This window comes from Triturus cristatus, chromosome 1_1, assembly GCF_964204655.1.
Source record: "Triturus cristatus chromosome 1_1, aTriCri1.1, whole genome shotgun sequence".
NCBI classification, from domain to species: Eukaryota; Metazoa; Chordata; class Amphibia; order Caudata; family Salamandridae; genus Triturus; species Triturus cristatus.
In genome coordinates, this window is record NC_140579.1 from 401554462 (window position 1) to 401579140 (window position 24679).

The following is a 24679-nucleotide window of genomic DNA, read 5'->3' on the forward strand; positions in this document are numbered from 1 at the left end:
ACCCTGTGCTTCATGGGAACAGTCCAGCCCGAACTGCCAAGCAATGCCTTCCCTGGACCGGAAACAAGCTTCCTAGGACCGGTTTCTGGCATTTCAGCCGTCTTCATCCAGGCTTGGTTAAATCCAGTGGCAAAGTGAGCAAGAGACTCAAGTCTGAGCATACCCTGCCAACTTATGGCGAACAAAGCGGTACAAAAGGGGGTGGTGACGGACGGAGCATCAGAATCAATCAAACACTCACACCCAGTCAACAGATCTGGGTTTGATCCATCATCGTTCTTTAGCCCACTCTGCCACCCCAGATCAGACATGGCCATATGCAAATCAGTCTGACTTTGTGCCTCATGGGAACAGTCCAGCCCGAACAGCCAAGCAATGCCTTCCCTGAACCGGAAACAAGCTTCCTAGGACCGGTTTCTGGCATTTCATCCGTCTTCAGCCAGGCTTGCTTGAATCTAGTGGCAAAGTGAGCAAGGGACTCACGTCTGAGTATACCCTGCCAACTTATGGCGAACAAAGCGGTTCAAAAGGGGGTGGTGATGGACGGAGCATCAAAACCAATCAAACACTCACACCCAGTCAACAGATCTGGGTTTGATCCATCACTGTTCTTTAGCCCACTCTGCCACCCCAGTTCAGACATAGCCATATGCAAATCAGTCTGACCCTGTTCCTCATGGGAACAGCCCAGCCCGAACTGCCAAGCAATGCCTTCCCTGGACCGGAAACAAGCTTCCTAGGACCGGTTTCTGGCATTTCAACCATCTTCAGCCAGGCTTGATTGAATCCAGTGGCAAAGTGAGCAAGGGACTGACGTCTGAGCATACCTTGCCAACTTATGGCGATCAAAGCGGTACAAAAGGGGGTGGTGATGGACGGAGCATCAGAATCAATCAACCACTCACACCCAGTCAACAGATCTGGGTTTTATCCATCACCGTTCTTTAGCCCACTCTGCCACCCCAGTTCAGACATGGCCATATGCAAAACAGTCTGACCCTGTACCTTATGGGAACAGTCCAGCCCGCACTGCAAGCACTGCCTTCCCTGGACCGGAAACAAGCTTCCTAGGACCGGTTTCTGACATTTCACCCGTCTTCAGCCAGGCTTGCTTGAATCCAGTGGCAAAGTGTGCAAGGAACTTACGTCTGAGCATACCCTGCCAACTTATGGCGAACAAAGCGGTACAAAAGGTGGTGGTGATGGACGGAGCATCAAAACCAATCAAACACTCACACCCAGTCAACAGATCTGGGTTTGATCCATCACCGTTCTTTAGCCCACTCTGCCACCCCAGTTCAGACATGGCCATATGCAAATCAGTCAGACCCTGTGCCTCATGGAAAAAGCCCAGCCCGAACTGCCAAGCAATGCCTTCCCTGGACCGGAAACAAGCTTCCTAGGACCGGTTTCTGGCATTTCAACCATCTTCAGCCAGGCTTGATTGAATCCAGTGGCAAAGTGAGCAAGGGACTCACGTCTGAGCATACCCTACCAACTTATGGTGATCAAAGCGGTACAAAAGGGGGTGGTGATGGACGGAGCATCAGAATCAATCAAACACTCACACCCAGTCAACAGATCTGGGTTTGATCCATCACCGTTCTTTAGCCCACTCTGCCACCCCAGTTCAGACATGGCCATATGCAAATCAGTCTGACCTTATGCCTCATGGGAACAGTCAAGTCCGAACTGCCAAGCAATTTCTTGCCTGGACTGGAAAGAAGCTTCCTAGGACCGGTTTCTGGCATTTTAGCCGTCTTCAGCCAGGCTTGGATAAATCCAGTGGCAAAGTGAGCAAGAGACTCACGTCTGAGCATACCCTGCCAACTTATGGCGAACAAAGCGGTACAAAAGGGGGTGGTGATGGACGGAGCATCAGAACCAATCAAACACTCACACCCCGTCAACAGATCTGGGTTTAATCCATCACCGTTCTTTAGCCCACTCTGCCACCCCAGTTCAGACATGGCCATATGCAAAACAGTCTGACCCTGTACCTTATGGGAACAGTCCAGCCCGCACTGCCAAGCAATGCCTTCCCTGGACCGGAAACAAGCTTCCTAGGACCGGTTTCTGACATTTCAGCCGTCTTCAGCCAGGCTTGCTTGAATCCAGTGGCAAAGTGAGCAAGGGACTTACGCCTGAGCATACCCTGCCAACTTATGGCGAACAAAGCGGTAAAAAAGGGGGTGGTGATGGACGGAGCATCAGAATCAATCAAACACTCACACCCAGTCAACAGATCTGGGTTTGATCCATCATCGTTCTTTAGCCCACTCTGCCACCCCAGTTCAGACATGACCATATGCAAATCAGTCTGACCCTGTGCCTCATGGGAGCAGTTCAGCCCGAACTGCCAAGCAATGCCTTCCCGGGACCGGATCCAGTGGCAAAGTGTGCAAGGGACTTACGTCTGAGCATACCCTGCCAACTTATGGCGAACAAAGCGGTACAAAAAGGGGTGGTGATGGACGGAGCATCAAAACCAATCAAACACTCACACCCAGTCAGCAAATCTGGGTTTGATTCATCACCGTTCTTTAGCCCACTCTGCTACCCCAGTTCAGACATGACCATATGCAAGTCAGTCTGACCCTGTGCCTCATGGGAACAGTCCAGGCCGAACTGCCAAGCAATGCCTTCCCCGGCCCGGAAACAAGCTTCCTAGGACCGGTTTCTGACATTTCACCCGTCTTCAGCCAGGCTTGCTTGAATCCAGTGGCAAAGTGTGCAAGGAACTTACGTCTGAGCATACCCTGCCAACTTATGGCGAACAAAGCGGTACAAAAGGGGGTGTGATGGACGGAGCATCAAAACCAATCAAACACTCACACCCAGTCAACAGATCTGGGTTTGATCCATCACCGTTCTTTAGCCCACTCTGCCACCCCAGTTCAGACATGGCAATATGCAAATCAGTCTGACCCTGTGCCTCATGGGAACAGCCCAGCCCGAACTGCCAAGCAATGCCTTCCCTGGACCGGAAACAAGCTTCCTAGGACCGGTTTCTGGCATTTCAACCATCTTCAGCCAGGCTTGATTGAATCCAGTGGCAAAGTGAGCAAGGGACTCACGTCTGAGCATACCCTGCCTACTTATGGCGAACAAAGCGGTACAAAAGGGGGTGGTGATGGACGGAGCATCAGAATCAATCAAACACTCACACCCAGTCAACAGATCTGGGTTTGATCCATCACCGTTCTTTAGCCCACTCTGCCACCCCAGTTCAGACATGGCCATATGCAAATCAGTCTGACCCTGTGCCTCATGGGAACAGTCGAGTCCGAACTGCCAAGCAATGCCTTGCCTGGACTGGAAACAAGCTTCCTAGGACCGGTTTCTGGCATTTCAGCCGTCTTCAGTGAGGCTTGGTTAAATCCAGTGGCAAAGTGAGGAAGAGACTCACGTCTGAGCATACCTTGCCAACTTATGGCGAACAAAGCGGTACAAAAGGGGGTGGTGATGGACGGAGCATTAGAACCAATCAAACACTCACACCCCGTCAACAGATCTAGGTTTAATCCATCACCGTTCTTTAGCCCACTCTGCCACCCCAGTTCAGACATGGCCATATGCAAAACAGTCTGACCCTGTACCTTATGGGAACAGTCAAGCCCGCACTGCCAAGCAATGCCTTCCCTGGACCGGAAACAAGCTTCCTAGGACCGGTTTCTGACATTTCAGCCGTCTTCATCCAGGCTTGCTTGAATCCAGTGGCAAAGTGAGCAAGGGACTTACGCCTGAGCATACCCTGCCAACTTATGGCGAACAAAGCGGTACAAAAGGGGGTGGTGATGGACGGAGCATCAGAATCAATCAAACACTCACACCCAGTACACAGATCTGGGTTTGATCCATCATCGTTCTTTAGCCCACTCTGCCACCCCAGATCAGACATGGCCATATGCAAATCAGTCTGACTTTGTGCCTCATGGGAACAGTCCAGCCCGAACAGCCAAGCAATGCTTTCCCTGAACCGGAAACAAGCTTCCTAGGACCGGTTTCTGGCATTTCATCCGTCTTCAGCCAGGCTTGCTTGAATCTAGTGGCAAAGTGAGCAAGGGACTCACGTCTGAGTATACCCTGCCAACTTATGGCGAACAAATTGGTTCAAAAGGGGGTGGTGATGGACGGAGCATCAGAACCAATCAAACACTCACACCCAGTCAACAGAGCTGGGTTTGATCCATCACCGTTGTTTAGCCCACTCTGTCACCCCAGTTCAGACATGGCCACATGCAAATCAGTCTGACCCTGTGCCTCATGGGAACAGTCCAGCCCAAACTGCCAAGCAATGCCTTCCATGGGCCAGAAACAAGCTTCCTAGGACCGGTTTCAGGCATTTCAGCCGTTTTCAGCCAGGCTTGCTTGAATCCAGTGGCAAAGTGAACAAGGGACTCACGTCTGAGCATATCCTGCCGACTTATGGCGAACAAAGCAGTACAAAAGGGGGTGGTGATGGACGGAGCATCAGAACCAATCAAACACTCACACCCAGTCAACAGATCTGGGTTTGATCCATCACCGTTCTTTAGCCCACTCTGCCACCCCAGTTCAGACATGGCCATATGCAAATCAGTCTGACCCTGTGCCTCATGTGAACAGTGCTGCTCGAACTGCCAAGCAATGCCTTCCTGTGAGAAGTTGGCCTGGCATATGCTGGTCACTAGTTATAGTGGCCAACTTGCACCAGTCCAATTCGACTCTTATGGTAGATAGGTTTAAGACAACCTTTTAAAGAAAGCTATCCTAGTGGTAGCTGTGGAGAGCAGCCTTCAGGCTAAGTCTCTGAGGAATATAAAGCAGCTTGTTTTACCTTATAATCTCTTGAATTACCAAATGAAAAGGACACCACACAGGTATTTATATCAAATATATATGTATTTATTTCTAGATACACTCTACTAATCTCTTTATGAGATAAGAACCCAGATACACATTCAAATGTCAACAGTTCTCAATAAATTAAGCACAAATATGGCTGTAGCCCTAGGGGCGTACCAGACCATATACTAAGAAAATGGTTTAACAAAGTCGACTTGCAAAATGACAAAGCCTAGGGCCTTGGGAATCGCTGGGGCTTCACTACTGCAGTGTTAGCAGGTAAGTAACAAGCCCACGGGAGACGCGTGCAGTGTCTAAACACAGCCGCAAGTTTCCTATAGGTTACAATGGAGCAAGTCGCGGTTTGTATTTTAAAGTTTTAGGGCACTTCGCAGAAGTCAACAAGCAAGCCACTTACAGGGTAAGTATTTCGAGGGCCAACACACACTTGGGCACCGGAGTGCACGAGTTACCTCACCCAGGGAAGCCGGGTGCATAGGTGTCTTTTGGTGTCGGGTCGCGATGCTGTTTTCAATGGAGACCAATGAAGACTTGCTGCTTGAGACGACTGAAGAGGTGTCCGCTGGAATCTGAAGGTGGAATGAAGATGAAGAGAACCAGAAAATTGAGGGGACAGTGTTCAAAGTCACTTGCCAGTGACCGGTGGCCAGCAGGATGGATGACCACTGATGTCGCGTCGTTTCAGGTCGTCGATGGTGATTTGTCTCTTCGCTCACGAGGTCCAGGAGGGATTGATGATGACCAGCAGCTGGATTCCTAGTGTCCCACAACGTCTGCAGCTGATGACAGTGTCGGCAACCGGATTGGTGCCAACAAGCCTTGGCAACTGCAAGTCTCGTGTGGACTGAAGATAGTCGATGATGCAGACCAGCAAGGTCTGATGGACTTACCCAGCGAGGGTAAGTGAGGGCAGGCCCGGAGCAACCAGGAGAGCCCTTGAAGTTGATGAGAAAGTCTTCGGGTGAGTCACTAGCCAACGGGCAAGTAACCGCGAAGATGCCTTTGCAGGAAAAGTTTCACAGGAGCCCACGGTCATTCGGGACGGGGTAGGCCGCTGATTTTCGGAACCAGACCTGTTAGGGACTTGGACTACAGATGGTCCAAAGCACAAGTTCATAGAGTGTTGTTTAGGGTTTGCACTCGAAATCAGTGCACGGTTCCCTGGTATTGCTGTTCCTCGTCACTCGTGGGGTCCAGATGCCACAGCTTCGCTGGGGACACAAAATGGACGTCGAGAGGTCAGGAAATCTGCTTCAGGGGATGCAGGGATTTTGGACCCGGCAGGAGCGATGAAGTTTGCAACCGTCGATTGAAGTTACAGGTGCCTGCCAAGCAGGGGAGTCACTCCTTGACTCCAAGGGAGATTCTTCAGTCTTCCAGAGATAGTAGAACATCGAAGGGCCAGGATTCTTCTTTGTAGAGCGTTGTCCAGGGTAATATGAACTGCATTGCAATGCTTGGTATCTTATAGCGAAGATAGGGGAGGGACTAGCTCTATGACCACTCCTCTAGGAGGGTCAGGTTAGTGGGTGGTTACACCCACTTCCCTTTGTCCAGTTTCGTGCCAGAGCAGGGGCAGGTAGCCCCTGAACCGGTTTGAGCTGGCATATGCACAGAGGAGCCTACTGCTCCCCCAGTGCAGAACTTCAAAGCACTCTAAGAGTGCACCCACCCAGCTCCAATACACTAAATCCTGTCTGGGAGGTGGTGACACCTCCCTGTGACAGGATACCTTTTGTTGGGCTTCCTCCACTGCGAGTTTCGGTCAGCAGCAGGAGGGCAGCCCAGTGTCTGTGCTGGTGGCATCCATTTTGTGATGCCAGGGCTCTAGAAGATTTCTACCGTTTAGTACAATGGGTACATGTCATCCCCTCTAGAAGGGTGGGATCATACTCCCACACCAGTTACTGGTGTGGGGGTATGATTCCAAGTTGTTTGACACCAAACACGACATGTTTTGATGCAGTCATTCCAAAGTTAGCATTTACAGCGAGGTTATAATGCACTTAAGAGTATATGGTTTAACCGCATCCACAAACAGCAGCAGAGAATAGACTCTGCCAGCTGCAGAGGGGTCCTGCTCATGCAGAAGCACCCCCTCACATAGTAAACCAAGCACCCTGCCCTCAGGATTGTTAGGGCCTGCAATAGGGGTGGCTGATAGGTGTATATGTGTGTGTATGGTGAGATATAGGAACCTATACCTCAGTGAGGAGTGCTAACACTACCTCACACAGGCTGCAGTAGCAGGCCTGTGGTGTCAAATTGTGAATGCTTCCCAGGGGTGGCATAATACATGCTGCAGCCCCTGGTAGGCCTGTGAAGTACCAATGCCCTAGGTACCTAAGGTACCCTATACTAGGGGCTCATAAGGTACCACAGTATCCAATCACTAGTGCATCTAATATGCACACCAAGTTGTTTAGAGAGATCAGTGAGACTGGGGCCCTGATTAGCAGGGACCCAGCCAGACTATATCCAGAAACCAGTGTATACATCAGAAAAAAAGTGGGGGCAACATAAGTGCAGATCCTACTCTCCTACACAACCCCCCCCCCCCCAAACGCAGGGGCATTAAACTAACCTTGACCAGTTGAGTCTTCATGTTCTAAGTGGAAATACCTTGAGAGTCCATCTGCATTGGCAGGTTGGGTCCCAGGTCTATGTTCCACTGTATAGTCCATCCCCTGTAGGGAAATGGACCACCTGAGCAGTTTAGGATTTTCACCTTTCATCTGTTTGAGCCATAGGAGGGGCTTATGTCAGTCTGAACTATGAAGTGAGTGCCAAACAAGTATGGCCTCAGCTTCTTCAGGGCCCACACCACAGCAAAGGCCTCCCTCTCAATAGCTGACCAACGTTTCTCTCTAGGGGTCAGCCTTCTGCTTATGAAAGCTACTGGCTGGTCTTGACCTTCATCATTAAGTTGAGACAGTACAGCTCCCACACCCAGCTCTGAAGCATCTGTTTGAACAATGAACTTCTTTTTGTAATCTGGACTCTGTAAGATGGGGGCAGTGCACATTGCCTGCTTGAGGTCATCAAATGCCTTTTGACAGCTAGCTGTCCACTGAACCTTTTTTGGCATTTTCTTGGAGGTCAGATCATTTAAGGGGGTCACTATAGATCCATATCCCTTAACAAAACTCCTGTAATACCCAGTCAGGCCCAAGAAGGCTCTTGCCTGTGTCTGGGTGGTTGGAGCTACCCATTCCATTATGGTCTGGATCTTGCTCTGCAATGGTTGAACCTGGCCTCCACCTACAAGGTGGCCCAGGTACACAACCTGACTCTGCCCTATCTGGCACTTAGTGGCCTTGATAGTGAGGCCCCCAGTACATTCCTGAGGTGGACCAGGTGATCCTGCCAGGTGGAACTAAATACAGGAATATCATCAAGATAAGCTGAGCAATAGGTTTCCATACCAGTCAGAACTTTATTCACCAACCTCTGAAATGTGGCAGGTGCATTCTTCAAACCAAAGGGCATTACCACAAAGTGATAGTGCCCACCAGGGGTCGAAAATGCTGTTTTAGCCTTGGCATCATCAGCTAACTTGATTTGCCAATAGCCTGCTGTAAGGTCAAATGTACTCAGATACTTGGCTGAGGCCAAAGTATCTATTAGTTTATCTGCCCTTGGTATTGGGTAGGCATCAGTCCTGGTGACTGCATTGAGGCCCCTGTAGTCAACACAAAACCTCATCTCTTTCTTACCACTCTGGGTGTGAGGTTTTGGGACACGGACTACTGGGCTAGCCAAGGGCTATCTGAGGGCTCAATAACACCCAGCTCCAACATTTTCTGGACTTCAGTCCTGATACAATCCCTGACATGGTCAGGTTGCCTGTAGATTTTACTCTTTACAGGCAGACTGTCTCCAGTGTCCACCTCATGGGTGCAACAGGAAGTCTGACTTGGGGTCAGGCTAAACATATGTCTAAACTGATGTAGCACTTGTCCACATTCAGTTTGTTGATGTTCAGCGAGGCTGCTTGCCAAAGCAACACCAACTGATCCATCATCAGGGTTCTGTGAGAGCAGGTCAGGGAGAGGGTCACTCTCCTCCTCCTGGTCCTCATCAGTTGCCATGAGCAAGCTCATGTCAGCCCTGTCCACATATGCCTTAAGTCTGTTGACATGGAGCACCCTAAGGGGGCTCCTGGGAGTGCCAAGATCTACCAAGTAGGTGACCTCTCCCTTTTTCTCAACAATTGTATGGGGGCCACTCCATTTGTCCTGGAGAGCTGCTGGGGCCACAGGCTCCAACACCCACACTTTCTGGCCTGGCTGGTACACAGTCAGCACAGCCTTTTGGTCATGCCAAGCTTTTTGTAGTTCTTGGCTTGCCTCAAGGTTTTTAGTGGCCTTCTTCATATACTCTGCCATCCTGGAGCGGAGACCAAGTACATAGTCCATCACATCCTGTTTGGGAGGTTTGAGAGGTAACTCCCATCCCTCCTTCACCAGACACAATGGTCCTCTAACAGGGTGCCCAAACAGAAGTTCAAAAGGGCTGTAGCCAACCCCCTTCTGTGGAACCTCCCTGTATGCAAACAGAAGGCAGGGAAGTAAAAGGTCCCATTTTCGCCTAAGCTTTCCTGGGAGGCCTTTAATCATTCCCTTTAGGGTTTTGTTGAATCTCTCAACTAACCCATTGCATTGTGGGTGCTAGGGTGTAGTGAATTTGTAGTTGACACCACACTCCTTCCACATTGCAGTTAGATATCCTGACATAAAGTTAGAACCTCTGTCAGAGATGACCTCCTTAGGGAAACCCTCTCTGGAGAAAACTCCAATGAGGGCTCTTGCTACCACAGGAGCTGTGGTAGTACTTAGGGGTATCGCTTCTGGATACCTGGTGTCATGATCCACTACCACCAGTATAAATCTGTGCCCAGATGCAGTTGGTGGGTCAAGGGGACCAACAATGTCAATCCCTACCCTTTCAAAGGGAACCCCCACCACAGGTAGTGGTATCAGGGGGGCCTTTGTTGTGCCACCTGTCTTGCCACTGGCTTGACAAGTGACACAGGAGCGACAAAACTCCTTGGTGTCCTCAGACATGTGTGGCCAATGGAAATGTGGTACAAGCCTGTCCCAGGTCTTGTTTTGGCCCAAGTGTCCTGCCAATGGGATGTCATGTGCTAGGGTCAAGAGGAACCCCCTAAACTTCGGAGGAATTACCAACCTCCTGGTGGCTCTAGGGGTAGGATCTCTAGCCTCAGAATATAGGAGCCCCTCATCCCAATAAACCTTATGGGACCCACTAGCACTCCCAGCAGCCTCAGCAGCAGCCTGCTGTCTGAGGGGTTCAAGAGTGGGGCAGCACTGGTGCTCTTTGCTCAGATCTTCCCTGGAAGGTCCCCCTGCCCCCAAGAACTCAACCTGACCAGGCTCAAGTTCCTCTGCGGCAGTTCCTTCTTCAGTCTCTGCTTCTCCTCCCTCAGGAGGGGAATCTCAGATCTGAGACAGAGGGGAAGGCCCAGCCTAACCCTACTGCTCCTCCTCTTGGGTAGCATCTGGTCCATAGTTTCAGGATCCAGAGCTGGTTCAGCTTTATGCATTTTGGCTTGTGACCTGGTCATAGCAAATACCTCTGCAGGTATGCCCAACATCTCAGCATGAGTCCATAATTCTACTTCAGACCAGGCTGAAGTCTGCAGATCATTGCCCAACAAACATTCGACAGGGAGGTCTGCACTGACTACTACCTTTTTGAGGCCAGTTACCCCTCCCCAGGAGAAATTCACAACTGCCAGGCTATGGTTGGTCCTGGTGTTGCTTGCATTGGTTACCTGGTACATTTCACCCAGGATGATCTGTGTAGGGTCCACTAGGTCCTCTGCCACCATGGTGACACTAGCACCTGTGTCCCTAAATGCCAAAACCTGTTTGCCATTTATGATAGGCTGCTGTTTGTACTTGCCCAGATTACTGGGGCTCACTAGGAAGGACATATCAAGGTCTCCCTCACAAACTAGCAATGCCTGTGTTGGTACTCTGACTAGGCCAGAGTCCACATCAGAACCCAGGGTCAACCCTACTACACCCTTATTCTGAGTATTACCTCCACCAATGACTGCACTAGGGGGAACAGTTGCCTTAGGGGCTGGAGTGGTGGTGGTTTGGTCTTTGGACTTTGTACAGTCAGAAGTCCAGTGCCCTTTCTGTTTACAGAATTTGCACCAGGGCTTCTTTTGGCCTTTTCCCTTTGCAAATTGTGACTCCCCACCAGATGCAGATTTTTGGGGCCCTTGTGAAGACTTCTGGTCTTTAGATTTATCCCCACCTTTATCTGAGCCTTTAGGATCTTGCTTCTTAGTGTCACCACCTTGGTTCTGGTTTTTCTGCCTCACCCTGGTTCTGACCCATTTGTCTGCCTTCTTTCCCAATTCTTGGGGAGAGGTCAGATCAGAGTCCACCAGGTACTGATGCAACAACTGGTTCTGGCAATTATTAAGGATGTGTTCTCTCATTATAAGATTATACAATCCCTTAAAATCAGTTACTCTACTACCAACCAGCCAACCTTCTAGAGCCTTGGTTGCACAATCAACAAAGTCAGTCCAATCATGAGTCTGTGCTTTCTGGGTGTCTCTGAACTTCAACCTGTACTGTTCAGTGGTTAAGCCAAACCCATCTATCAAAGCACTCTTCAGGGCTTCATAATCGTTAGCATCCTCTTCACTAACAGTGAGGTGCTTGTCTCTACCTTTATCGGAAAAGGAGAGCCACAAGATTGCTGCCCACTGTGTCTGGGGGACTGTTGAACTTTACAGGCCCTCTCCATAGCAGTTATCCATTTGTGGATATCATCCCCACTCTGGTAGGGAGGAACAACCTTGGACAGGTTCCTATGGTCTGGAATGTAATCTCTGCCTCTAGGGACACTGTTGCTGCCACCAGGGGTATCTAACCCCTCCTTCTTAGAAGCTCTTTGGAGCTCGAAGGCTTCCCTATCTAAGGCCAATTGCTTGGTTCTGAGGGCAAGCCTAGCTTCCTCATACTGGAGCATCTTGAACCTTCTGTCAGAGGAGGTCTCCCTGGGATAGGTGGAGTTCCTCTGTTGAACAAAGTCTCTTCCAGAGTGGTATGAATGGTCAGATTCCCTTGAAGGGGACCTGGTCCTATCTCCCACTTTGTCAGCTCTCTTAAGGAGAATTCCTCTGTTCTGTTCAGACCTTTCTGGGTCTGGCCCTTCAATCACAGACTCCAGGTCATCTTGATTTTCATCATCAGACCCAGGGCCTATTGCTGACCCACTCCCTGATGCAGACCCACTAGCTCCTAGAGCTTGTCTCAGGTCATCTGCTACTAACAGATCTATCAGGTGTTGTGAGGAGGGACTCCTGCCCACCCTCAGTTGTCTTTCAAAGCATAAGGCCTTCAGGTCAGTGTAGGCTATGTCTTTGTACTGAGATGGGGTGGACCCACTGGCTCCACCTTGGTGAGACATACTAGTGTTGTGCAGTGTTGTACTACCTACACTAGTTGAGGCCTACTGAACCTAGCTTGAGCTGTAGCAAGGGTGTGCTTATCCCTTCACAAACAGCTCTAAGAACTTATTGATACTAGCTTGACTTTATATGTACCTTGAGTACCTTTAGTGGTTTTCAGTTAGTAATTCAAATAGAGATTTTCTGGTAAAACAATGGCAAGCTGGAATCCCACACGCCGCCCACCAATGTGAGAAGATGGCCTGGTATATGCTGGTCACTAGTCATAGTGGCCACCTTGCACCAGTCCAATTCGACTCTTATGGTAGATAGGTTTAAGACAACCTTTTAAAGAAAGCTATCCTAGTGGTAGCTGTGGAGAGCAGCCTTCAGGCTAAGTCTCTGAGGAATGTAAAGCAGCTTGTTTTACCTTATAATCTCTTGAATTACCAAATGAAAAGGACACCACACAGGTATATATATCAAATATATATGTATTTATTTCTAGATACACTCTACTAATCTCTTTATGAGATTCGAACCCAGATACACATTCAAATGTCAACAGTTCTCAATAAATTAAACACAAATATGGCTGTAGCCCTAGGGGCGTACCAGACCATATACTAAGAAAATGGTTTAACAAAGTCGACTTGCAAAATGACAAAGCCTAGGGCCTTGGGAATCGCTGGGGCTTCACTACTGCAGTGTTAGCAGGTAAGTAACAAGCCCACGGGAGACGCGTGCAGTGTCTAAACACAGCCGCGGGTTTCCTATAGGTTACAATGGATCAAGTCGCGGTTTGTATTTTAAAGTTTTAGGGCACTTCGCAGAAGTCAACAAGCAAGCCACTTACAGGGTAAGTATTTCGAGGGCCAACACACACTTGGGCACTGGAGTGCACAAGTTACCTCACCCAGGGAAGCCGGGTGCATAGGTGTCTTTTAGTGTCGGTTCGCGATGCTGTTTTCAATAGAGACCAATGAAGACTTGCTGCTTGAGACGACTGAAGAGGTGTCCGCTGGAATCCGAAGGTGGATTGAAGATGAAGAGGACCTGAAAATTGAGGGGACAGTGTTCACAGTCACTTGCCAGTGACCGGTGGCCAGCAGGATGGATGACCACTGATGTCGCGTCATTTCAGGTCATCAATGGTGATTTGTCTCTTCACTCACGAGGTCCAGGAGGGATCGACGATGACCAGCAGCTGGATTCGGAGTGTCCCATGACGTCTGCAGCTGATGACGGTATCGGCAACCGGATTGGAGCCAACAAGCCTTGGCAACTGCAAGTCTTGTGTGGACTGAAGATAGTCGGTGATGCAGACAAGCAAGGTCTGATGGATTTACCCAGCGAGGGTAAGTGAGGGCAGGCCCGGAGCAACCAGGAGAGCCCTTGAAGTCGATAAGAAAGTCTTCGGGTGAGTCACTAGCCAACGGGCAAGTTACTGTGAAGACGCCTTTGCAGGAAAAGTTTCACAGGAGCCCACGGTCACTCGGGATGGGGTAGGCCGCTGATTTTCGGAACCAGACCTGCTAGGGACTTGGACTACAGATGGTCCAAAGCACAAGTTCGTAGACCGTTGTTTAGGGTTTGCACTCGAAATCAGTGCACGGTTCCCTGGTATTGCTGTTCCTCATCATTCGTGGGGTCCAGATGCCACAGCTTCGCTGGGGACTCAAAATGGCCGTCTAGAGGTCAGGAAATCCACTTCAAGGGATGCAGGGACTTCGGACTCCGGCGGGAGCGGTGAAGTTTGCAGCCATCGATTGAAGTTACAGGTGCCTGCCAAGCAGGTGTTGCAGGGATTCTGCTTATGCACAGAACTATGCACAGGAAACCAGGACCTCAGTGAATTGTGGTGTACCAAAAACTCACCTCAGAACCCAGAACCCCTTATCCGACCAGCATCAGTGTCCCATTCGTTATCCGTGGTTTAGCTCGGCAGTCCCAATGTATAGACAACCCAGAACAAGCGACTTAGTGTATTTCTCAGGAATGGTGGGAATCAGAAATACCTGTTCGTAATTATTCTCATATCAGTCAACAACAGAATAAACAGACAAATGATTAAAATTAGAACCATCAGCATAGTTACAATACCATATAAAATGAAAGGAGTAATCATACTAAAATGACAGTGGATCTCAGCCACCTTCCTTTCGCTAGCAAATTAATATTATTATTATTAGACTAGTAAGTCTCTAGGCTTGAATGGGGAACCCCATACCGTAAAGATCAGATCAGTGAGATCACATCACAGGATCAGCTAGGCTCTGCACCTGGGAAAGCTCTTCTGCCGAATGTAATGAAAAACATGTAACACTGCAATATTAAAAGCACCCCACTTTCAGGTATTTGCAGCTGCGTGCGTGTTATGGCTAAATAGTGGGCCGATCAACCTGAACCCAACAACATGCACCGTCTAGCGACCCAGACTGTTTCTTTACACGATGTACAGACCAAGGTCGCTGCTCACTGTTTGGGATGTGAACAACAGACAGTTCTCATGTGAAGCAAAGTCGAGCAAGCATTTCTCAAGTTAATAACATGTGACTAAAGTGTTGTGTGCAAAAGCAGCAAAAGCGGCAAGATGGCTTTCTAACATCTAATGCGGTTGTGCTAACTTAGCGTTGTACATATACAGATAACGATCTTCACTACACCCCCCTTGATCGGACCACTAACCAGTAGGGGTGCACTTGCAAGAACGCAGAGTTCAAGTTTGATAGAACGGAAGCAAGGGCATGAACTATAAGTCCATATAAGGTAAGTGAAAAAGTTAGAAGAGAAAAAACAAAGAAAAAAACTAAAAAGGATTGAAAAAAAACACTTAAAGGCTAAAAAAACATCATTGAAGGACGTATGACGAAATGAAGGTGCAAAAAAGCCAATCCATCAATGTATAAGCACAATAAGTTGCAACAGCTTCCAAGAGGAAATCATTGGAACGTTCTGCAAAATTATCTGCCATCCAGTTCAGCACGGGGAAGGAACATACATGCTCCTCGACCACCGGAGCCTCCAGCACCATTCGAGGACAACTGGTGTGCTCCTCAAGATAACTTCTCGCTTAGAAGTCAGTTGCAGCCGTTCCGATGTCCCAATTCCCAAGGACTCCATGTGCTGCTCCACAGGCCATAATCCCGACGCCAGAACAGTCCAACTCATGAGCCACTAAGGGGCTCATCAGCCGATCATAATCCGGGGCAGGAGACACCGAGTTCGACAGACACAAATCCAGAGCCCATTGGAATGGACAATCTAGGCAATGAAAGACGGGCTGTACACAAGTCAAGTAGGGAAACCGGAAGGACAATCCATAGGCTATGCTTAAGGTCGCCAGTGGCAATGTGCCATAGTATTCAAGCATCCGGTTACGAAGACGCAAGTTGTGCATCCATAGCGTAGTGCGCAGATCAACAAAAGTACCCCAGCTACGAGGGCGAGAAGCAAAGGGAGACCTCCGAAGACGCTGGAAAAAATAGAATGAAAAAATGCCGGGATCACACCAAAAATAGTTTGAAAGGAGGTCACGAGGCCGGAGCCCACAATTTAAAAAAAATGAGCCAGGCCACTTGTTGACGAGGCATTAAATATAGTCTGAATCAGGGTCCCAAAATGAAGTGGGAGATCAGTATTTAAAAGCGCTTGCACCTCAGTGCGCGTGTTTGCTACGTGAAGGACAAATGTTTCCCAGGATGAAGTCAACGCGACTTCTTTCTGAGACAATAGAGCCCTTATTCTGCTCATCTTATTGAACTCTGCTTTCAAGGTTGGAATGGAAGGCCAGATGGATACATCGAGCCCAGTGGCGTAACGAAAGTTGAGGGGGCCCCCCTGCAAAGTACACGGAGGGGGCCCCCTCCCCGGGCCACCACCTACCACTTTTGCAGAGGAGGTCCCCTGGAGCTTGAGGGCCCACCCTGCACCGAGGGGGCTGCGGGGGCTTATCTTACGCTACTGTGAAGATTCCAGACATGCCTCTTATTTCAGTTATGGACCTATCTCATTAGAAAAACAACAGACCTACAACTTCGGGCCATAAGACATCCACTTTAACACCTGGTAAAAAAACAGAACAACTTAATTTTGCACTGACATAGCAACAATAATTAGCCCATAGTAAGATTATTCTATTTTGGCCACTGCCCAAAAATAGAAAAACGTTCTCATATGCCCTGGCAGTGAGGTCTGTGGGACTAGCAGGTTTCTGTGCCCGGGGAGGTCTGTGGGGACTGGCAGGTTTCTCTGCCTGGGGAGGTCTTTGGGACTGGCAGGTTTCTGTGCCCAGAGAGGTCTGTGAGACTGGCATGTTTCTGTGCCCGGGGAGGTTTATGGGACTGGCAGGTATATGTGCCCAGAGGGGTCTGTGGGACTGGCAGGTTTCTGTGCCCGGAGAGGTCTGTGGGACTGGCAGGTTTCTCTGCCTGGGGAGGTCTGTGGGTCTAGCAGGTTTCTCTGCCTGGGGAGGTCTGTGGGGGGTGGCAGGTTTCTCTGCCTGGGGAGGTCTGTGGGACTGGCAGGTTTCTGTGCTTGGGGAGGTCTGTGGGGCTGGCAGGTTTCTGTGCCTGGGGAGGTCTGTGGGGCTGGCAGGTTTCTGTGCCCGGGAGGTCAATGGAACTGGCAGGTTTCTGTGCTTGGGGAGGTCTGTGGGACTGGCAGGATTCTGTGCCTGGGGAGGTATGTGTGGCTGGCAGGTTTCTCTGCCTGTGGAGGTCTGTGGGACTGGCAGGTTTCTCTGCCTGGGGAGGTCTGTGGGGCTGGCAAGATTCTGTGCTTGGGGAGGTCTGTGGGGCTGGCAGGTTTCTCTGCCTGGAGAGGTCTGTGGGGCTGGCAGGTTTCTGTGGTAGGTGAGGTCTGTGGGACTAGCAGGTTTCTGTGCCCGGGGAGGTCTGTGGGGACTGGCAGGTTTCTCTGCCTGGGGAGGTCTTTGGGACTGGCAGGTTTCTGTGCCTGTGGAGGTCTGTGGGACTGCCAGGTTTCTGTGCTGGGGAAGGTCTGTGGGGCTGGCAGATTCTGTGCCTGTGGAGGTCTGTGGGACTGGCAGGTGTCTGTGCTTAGGGATGTCTGTGGGGCTGGCAGGTTTTACTGCTTGGTGTAGTCTGTGGGGTTGGTAGGTTTCTGTGCCCGGGGAGGTCTGTGGGACTGGCAGGTTTCTGTGCCCTGGGAGGTCTGTGGGGCTAACAGGTTTCTGTGCCTGGGGAGGTCAGTGGGACTGGCAGGTTTCTGTGCCCTGGGAGGTCTGTGGGGCTAACAGGTTTCTCTGCCTGGAGAGGTTAGTGGGACTGGCAGGATTCTGTGCTTGGGGAGGTCAGTGGGACTGGCTGGTTTCTGTGCCCGGGGAGGTCTGTGGGGACTGGCAGGTTTCTCTGCCTGAGGAGGTCTTTGGGACTGGCAGGTTTCTGTGCCCAGAGAGGTCTGTGAGACTGGCATGTTTCTGTGCCCGGGGAGGTTTGTGGGACTGGCAGGTATCTGTGCCCGGGGAGGTCTGTGGGGCTGGCAGGTTTCTGTGCCCGGGGAGGCCAATGGAACTGGCAGGTTTCTGTGCTTGGGGAGGTCTGTGGGACTGGCAGGATTCTGTGCCTGGGGAGGTCTGTGTGGCTGGCAGGTTTCTATGCCTGAGGAGGTCTGTGGGACTGGCAGGTTTCTCTGCCTGGGGAGGTCTGTGGGGCTGGCAAGATTCTGTGCTTGGGGAGGTCTGTGGGGCTGGCAGGTTTCTCTGCCTGGAGTGGTCTGTGGAGATGGCAGATTCTGTGCCTGTGGAGGTCTGTGGGACTGGCAGGTTTCTGTGCTCGGGGAGGTCTCTGGGGCTGGCAGGTTTCTGTGCCCGGGGAGGTCTGTGGGACTGGCAGGTTTCTGTACCCTGGGAGGTCTGTGGGGCTAACAGGTTGCTGTGCCTGGGGAGGTCTGTGGGACTGGCTGGTGTTTATGCCTGGGGAGGTATATGGCACTGGCAGGTTTCTCTGCCTGGGGAGGTCTGTGGGACTGGCAGGTTTCTCTGCCTGGGGAGGTCTGTGGGGCTGGCAGATTCTGTGCCTGTGGAGGTCTGTGGGACTGGCAGGTGTCTGTGCTTGGGGATGTCTGTGGAGCTGGCAGGCTTTACTGCTTGGTGTAGTCTGTGGGGCTGGTAGGTTTCTGTGCCCGGGGAGGTCTGTGGGACTGGCAGGTTTCTGTGCCCTGGGAGGTCTGTGGGGCTAACAGGTTTCTGTGCCTGGGGAGGTCAGTGGGACTGGCAGGTTTCTGTGCCCTGGGAGGTCTGTGGGGCTAACAGGTTTCTCTGCCTGGAGAGGTCAGTGGGACTGGCAGGATTCTGTGCTTGGGGAGGTCAGTGGGACTGGCTGGTTTCTGTGCCCGGGGAGGTCTGTGGGGACTGGCAGGTTTCTCTGCCTGAGGAGGTCTTTGGGACTGGCAGGTTTCTGTGCCCAGAGAGGTCTGTGAGACTGGCATGTTTCTGTGCCCGGGGAGGTTTATGGGACTGGCAGGTATCTGTGCCCGGGGAGGTCTGTGGGGCTGGCAGGTTTCTGTGCCCGGGGAGGCCAATGAAACTGGCAGGTTTCTGTGCTTGGGGAGGTCTGTGGGACTGGCAGGATTCTGTGCCTGGGGAGGTCTGTGTGGCTGGCAGGTTTCTCCGCCTGGGGAGGTCTGTGGGACTGGCAGGTTTCTCTGCCTGGGGAGGTCTGTGGGGCTGGCAAGATTCTGTGCTTGGGGAGGTCTGTGGGGCTGGCAGGTTTCTCTGCCTGGAGTGGTCTGTGGAGATGGCAGATTCTGTGCCTGTGGAGGTCTGTGGGACTGGCAGGTTCTGTGCTCGGGGAGGTCTCTGGGGCTGGCAGGTTTCTGTGCCCGGGGAGGTCTGTGGGACTGGCAGGTTTCTGTACCCTGGGAGGTCTGTGGGGCTAACAGGTTGCTGTGCCTGGGGAGGTCTGTGGGACTGGCTGGTGTTTGTGCCTGGGGAGGTCTATGGCACTGGCAGGTTTCTCTGCCTGGGGAGGTCTGTGGGACTGGCAGGTTTCTCTGCCTGGGGAGGTCTGTGGGGCTGGCAGGATTCTGTGCTTGGGGAGGTCTGTGGGGCTGGCAGGTTTCTCTGCCTGGAGTGGTCTGTGGAGATGGCAGATTCTGTGCCTGTGGAGGTCTGTGGGACTGGCAGGTTTCTGTGCTCGGGGAGGTCTCTGGGGCTGGCAGGTTTCTGTGCCCGGGGAGGTCTGTGGGACTGGCAGGTTTCTGTACCCTGGGAGGTCTGTGGGGCTAACAGGTTGCTGTGCCTGGGGAGGTCTGTGGGACTGGCTGGTGTTTATGCCTGGGGAGGTATATGGCACTGGCAGGTTTCTCTGCCTGGGGAGGTCTGTGGGACTGGCAGGTTTCTCTGCCTGGGTAGGTCTGTGGGGCTGGCAGATTCTGTGCCTGTGGAGGTCTGTGGGACTGGCAGGTGTCTGTGCTTGGGGATGTCTGTGGAGCTGGCAGGCTTTACTGCTTGGTGTAGTCTGTGGGGCTGGTAGGTTTCTGTGCCCGGGGAGGTCTGTGGGACTGGCAGGTTTCTGTGCCCTGGGAGGTCTGTGGGGCTAACAGGTTTCTGTGCCTGGGGAGGTCAGTGGGACTGGCAGGTTTCTGTGCCCTGGGAGGTCTGTGGGGCTAACAGGTTTCTCTGCCTGGAGAGGTCAGTGGGACTGGCAGGATTCTGTGCTTGGGGAGGTCAGTGGGACTGGCTGGTTTCTGTGCCCGGGGAGGTCTGTGGGGACTGGCAGGTTTCTCTGCCTGAGGAGGTCTTTGGGACTGGCAGGTTTCTGTGCCCAGAGAGGTCTGTGAGACTGGCATGTTTCTGTGCCCGGGGAGGTTTATGGGACTGGCAGGTATCTGTGCCCGGGGAGGTCTGTGGGGCTGGCAGGTTTCTGTGCCCGGGGAGGCCTATGAAACTGGCAGGTTTCTGTGCTTGGGGAGGTCTGTGGGACTGGCAGGATTCTGTGCCTGGGGAGGTCTGTGTGGCTGGCAGGTTTCTCCGCCTGGGGAGGTCTGTGGGACTGGCAGGTTTCTCTGCCTGGGGAGGTCTGTGGGGCTGGCAGGATTCTGTGCTTGGGGAGGTCTGTGGGGCTGGCAGGTTTCTCTGCCTGGAGTGGTCTGTGGAGATGGCAGATTCTGTGCCTGTGGAGGTCTGTGGGACTGGCAGGTTCTGTGCTCGGGGAGGTCTCTGGGGCTGGCAGGTTTCTGTGCCCGGGGAGGTCTGTGGGACTGGCAGGTTTCTGTACCCTGGGAGGTCTGTGGAGCTAACAGGTTGCTGTGCCTGGGGAGGTCTGTGGGACTGGCTGGTGTTTGTGCCTGGGGAGGTCTATGGCACTGGCAGGTTTCTCTGCCTGGGGAGGTCTGTGGGACTGGCAGGTTTCTCTGCCTGGGGAGGTCTGTGGGGCTGGCAGGATTATGTGCTTGGGGAGGTCTGTGGGGCTGGCAGGTTTCTCTGCCATGAGAGGTCTGTGGGGCTGGCAGGTTTCTGTGCTAGGTGAGGTCTGTGGGGCTGGCAGGTTTCTATGCTTGGTGAGGACTGTGGGGCTGGCAGATTCTGTGCCTGTGGGACTGCCAGGTTTCTGTGCTGGGGGAGGTCTGTGGGGCTGGCAGATTCTGTGCCTGTGGAGGTCTGTGGGACTGGCAGGTGTCTGTGCTTGGGGATGTCTGTGGGGCTGGCAAGTTTTTCTGATTGGTGAGGTCTGTGTAGCTGGTAGGTTTCTGTGCTCGGGGAGGTCTGTGGGACTGGCAGGTTTCTGTGCCCTGGGAGGTCTGTGGGGCTAACAGGTTTCTGTGCCTGGGTAGGTCAGTGGGACTGGCAGGTTTCTGTGCCCTGGGAGGTCTGTGGGGCTAACAGGTTTCGCTGCCTGGAGAGGTCAGTGGGACTGGCAGGATTCTGTGCTTGGGGACGTCAGTGGGACGGGCTGGTTCCTGTGCCCGGGGAGGTCTGTTGGACTGGCAGGTTTCTGTACCCAGAGAGGTCTGTGGGACTGGCAGGTTTCTCTATCTGGGGAGGTCTGTGGGGATGGCAGGTTTCTGTGCCTGTTTAGGTCTGTGGGACTGGCTGGTTTCTGTGCTTGGGGAGGTCTATGGGGCTGGCAGGTTTCTATGCCCGGGGAGGTCTGTGAGACTGGCAGGTTTCTGTGCCGGGGAGGTCTGTGGGGCTAGCAAGTTTCTGTGCCTGGGGAGATCTGTGGGACTGGCTGGATTCTGTCTCCGGGGAGGTCTGTGGTGCTGGCAGGTTTCTCTGCCTGGAGTGGTCTGTGGGGATGGCAGATTCTGTGCCTGGAGAGGTCAGTGGGGCTGGCAGGTTTCTCTGCCCGGGGAGGTTTGTGGGTCTGGCAGGATTCTATGCCTGTAGAGGTATGTGGGACTGGCAGGATTCTCTGCCTGGGGAGGTCTGTGGGACTGGCATGTTTCTCTGCTTGAGTTGTGTGGGACTGGCAGGTTTCTGTGCTTGGGGAGGTCTGTGAAGCTGGCAGGTTTCTGTGTTTGGGGAGGTCTGTGGGGCTGGCAGGTTTCTCTGCCTGGAGTGGTCTGTGGGGATGACAGATTCTGTGCCTGGAGAGGTCAGTGGGGCTGGCAGGTTTCTGTGCCCGGAGAGGTCTGTGGGACTGGCAGGTCTCTGTGCCTGGGGAGGTCTGTGGGGCTGGCTGGTTGCTCTGCTTGGGGAGGTCTGTGAGTCTGGCAGGTTTCTGTGCCCGGAGAGGTCAGTGGGGCTGGCAGGTTTCTGTGCCCGGAGAGGTCTGTCGGACTGGCAGGTCTCTGGGCCTGGGGAGGTCTGTGGGGCCGGCTGGTTGCTCTGCTTGGGGAGGTCTGTGAGTCTGGCAGGTTTCTGTGCCCGGAGAGGTCTGTGGGGCTGGCAGGTTTCTGTGCCCGGAGAGGTCTGTGGGGCTGGCAGGTTTCTGTGGCTGGAGAGGTCTGTGGGGCTGGCAGGTTTCTCTGCCTGGAGAGGTCTGTGGGGCTGGCAGGTGTTTGGGGCAGGATGCTGGGTGATCTTGTCACAACCACAGAGTCAGGGATTTGGAGCCATTTATGGACCAGAAACATTGATACTTTTACTGCTGAGTGGAGTACGACGGCTTCAGGGCAGGAAAGTTCATGGAGCGCCCCACAGTTCAAAGGTCACAAGTGAGGTAGGTTGTGCTGGTGTTAAAAAAAAGTCCAGAAAGAGAAGAGAGTTACACACGCTGGTGCCTGTTTCCACGAAAGTCACGTGCAACCTCTGGTAGAACATGCTTCGTAACATAGAAAGGCTGTAAATGTTATTTTTTTTCCTTTCATATCAATGGGGTAGGATTGGTGGCTGTTTGCGACAGCAGTAAACAGAGGGGAAGTACATGGTATGCAGTGCCATGAGAATTATGCTGCAGGTACTCAATTATGCAGCAGGAAAAGGCAAATAATACGGTCTAATGCCACACATTTTGTGATACTTATACTTAATTTTTTGTAATTTTTGCACCTTTTAAGACTGTTCTGGCAAATGTTTCACCTCAGTCTCAGTTTAACAACCAAACAACAAAGAGTAACTGAAAGATGGCCTGTCAATTTTAGCGAAGGGCATTCGACTGTGCAGCAATGCATGTTGCTGTATTTTAGTAACTTTTAACTGTTTCAGCTAGAAACCATTTTATCTGCAAGCTGCAATTTATGTAGCACCACTGCCCCAATCCTCCCCCTCTCTGCCCCACTCACACCCTGATGTCCAGTTCAGCTGGACCTGCCCCTTCAGAACCGACATCACTTGACAACTAGAAATCAGCGACAAGAAATCGGGTCAGTTTTGGGGGGAAGTGGGTATCACTTTGCCTTGACAAAGTCGGGCAAAACCGGGAAACTTCTCCCAAAGTCACAGACTAAGGTGTAAATTCATAGGTGTAGGGTATATTTTCTTGCGCCCACAAACTTCAATGACGATTTTTGTGTTTTCTGTAAAATCCGCAAATCAGTATAAATCGCAGGTGAAACTGATGACACGCACTTTTAATCTTTAATGTGTAACATAACCCCCCCCATATTTTCCAAACAACCTTCATGTACCAAAGGCGCCTTTCTTTTACTAAATGTCTTACGCACACAAGTGGTCGTCGCAATTCATTTTGGGTGGGGTGCACTTGTCTGCGGGGGGGTGGCATAGACTGGGCGAACAGACAGACTCACCTGCGCGAGCCGCAGAAGACAGGGCAAACAAGGCTAGCCAGAGAAATAATTAAATTATGGCAGGTAGTCGCCGCCGCACTTTACCTCTCAATTGTCTCCACTCTGGCCTCTGGGATGCCTCCTCGCTTCACCAGTCAGCAATGCGCATGACAATTGGTCACCAGCCCCACCCTAAGGGTGAAGAGTAAGACCGCGCAGACGCGGCGACGGAGACATCTGCACGCTGCGCAGTGTGCACCATTAGCATTTTTTAAATGTTACCATTTATTCTATAAAGAAAAGTCTAGAGCAAGCGTAAGTTACATAACCTACCTATATTAATTAATTACCTATCCCAGACAGTCACGGATTTGTGGTGCTTGCTGGCATCGCTGAGGGGGCCTCTGGAGCGCTGGGCCCCCCCCACAACACGGGAGCTGTGGGGGCCTGTGTTACGCCCCTGGGGCCTGTGTTACGCCCCTGCTTATAAATCCACACTGCACAATTCAACTATAAATAATTTAACCCTACAACATTCCATACCACATAATTACAATCCAAAAAATACGCATATTTCCACTTCACTCCATACCACATAATTCCACATCACAGAATCACATTCCACACAACTTAATACCACTCCCAACCACATAATTACACTCCACACAACATATTTACACTCAACTCTAAAACACATAATTACCCTCCACAAAATATAACTCTGCAACATGTTGCATAATTCCACTGCGCATAATTATACACCACACCATGCCACATAATTCCACACGTCACACAATTCCACAATTCATCCCCACACAATTTATCACACAGCATAATAACACTCCACATAATACCACTAAGCTCCACATAATTAACCTCCACATAATTATGCTCTACTCCATACTGCATACATACACTCCACATAAATCCAGTCTATGCCACGTAGCAACACTCCACATAGCTACACTTCACACCATGCCTCATAATACCACTCAACATAATTTCACTCAACACCGCAACTTCCACGTCACACAATTCAACTCTACACATTTCCATTCCACACCACATAATTCACAACAAACTACATAATTCAGACTAACACCACAAATGCACAACACACCACATACATCCAATCTACACCACAAATTCCACATCATGCTATAATATTTAACAGCACACCACATAAGGAAACTCCACTACATACCACTCCACAACACAAAATACCATTCCAGATAATCCCACTCCAAGACACACAATCCC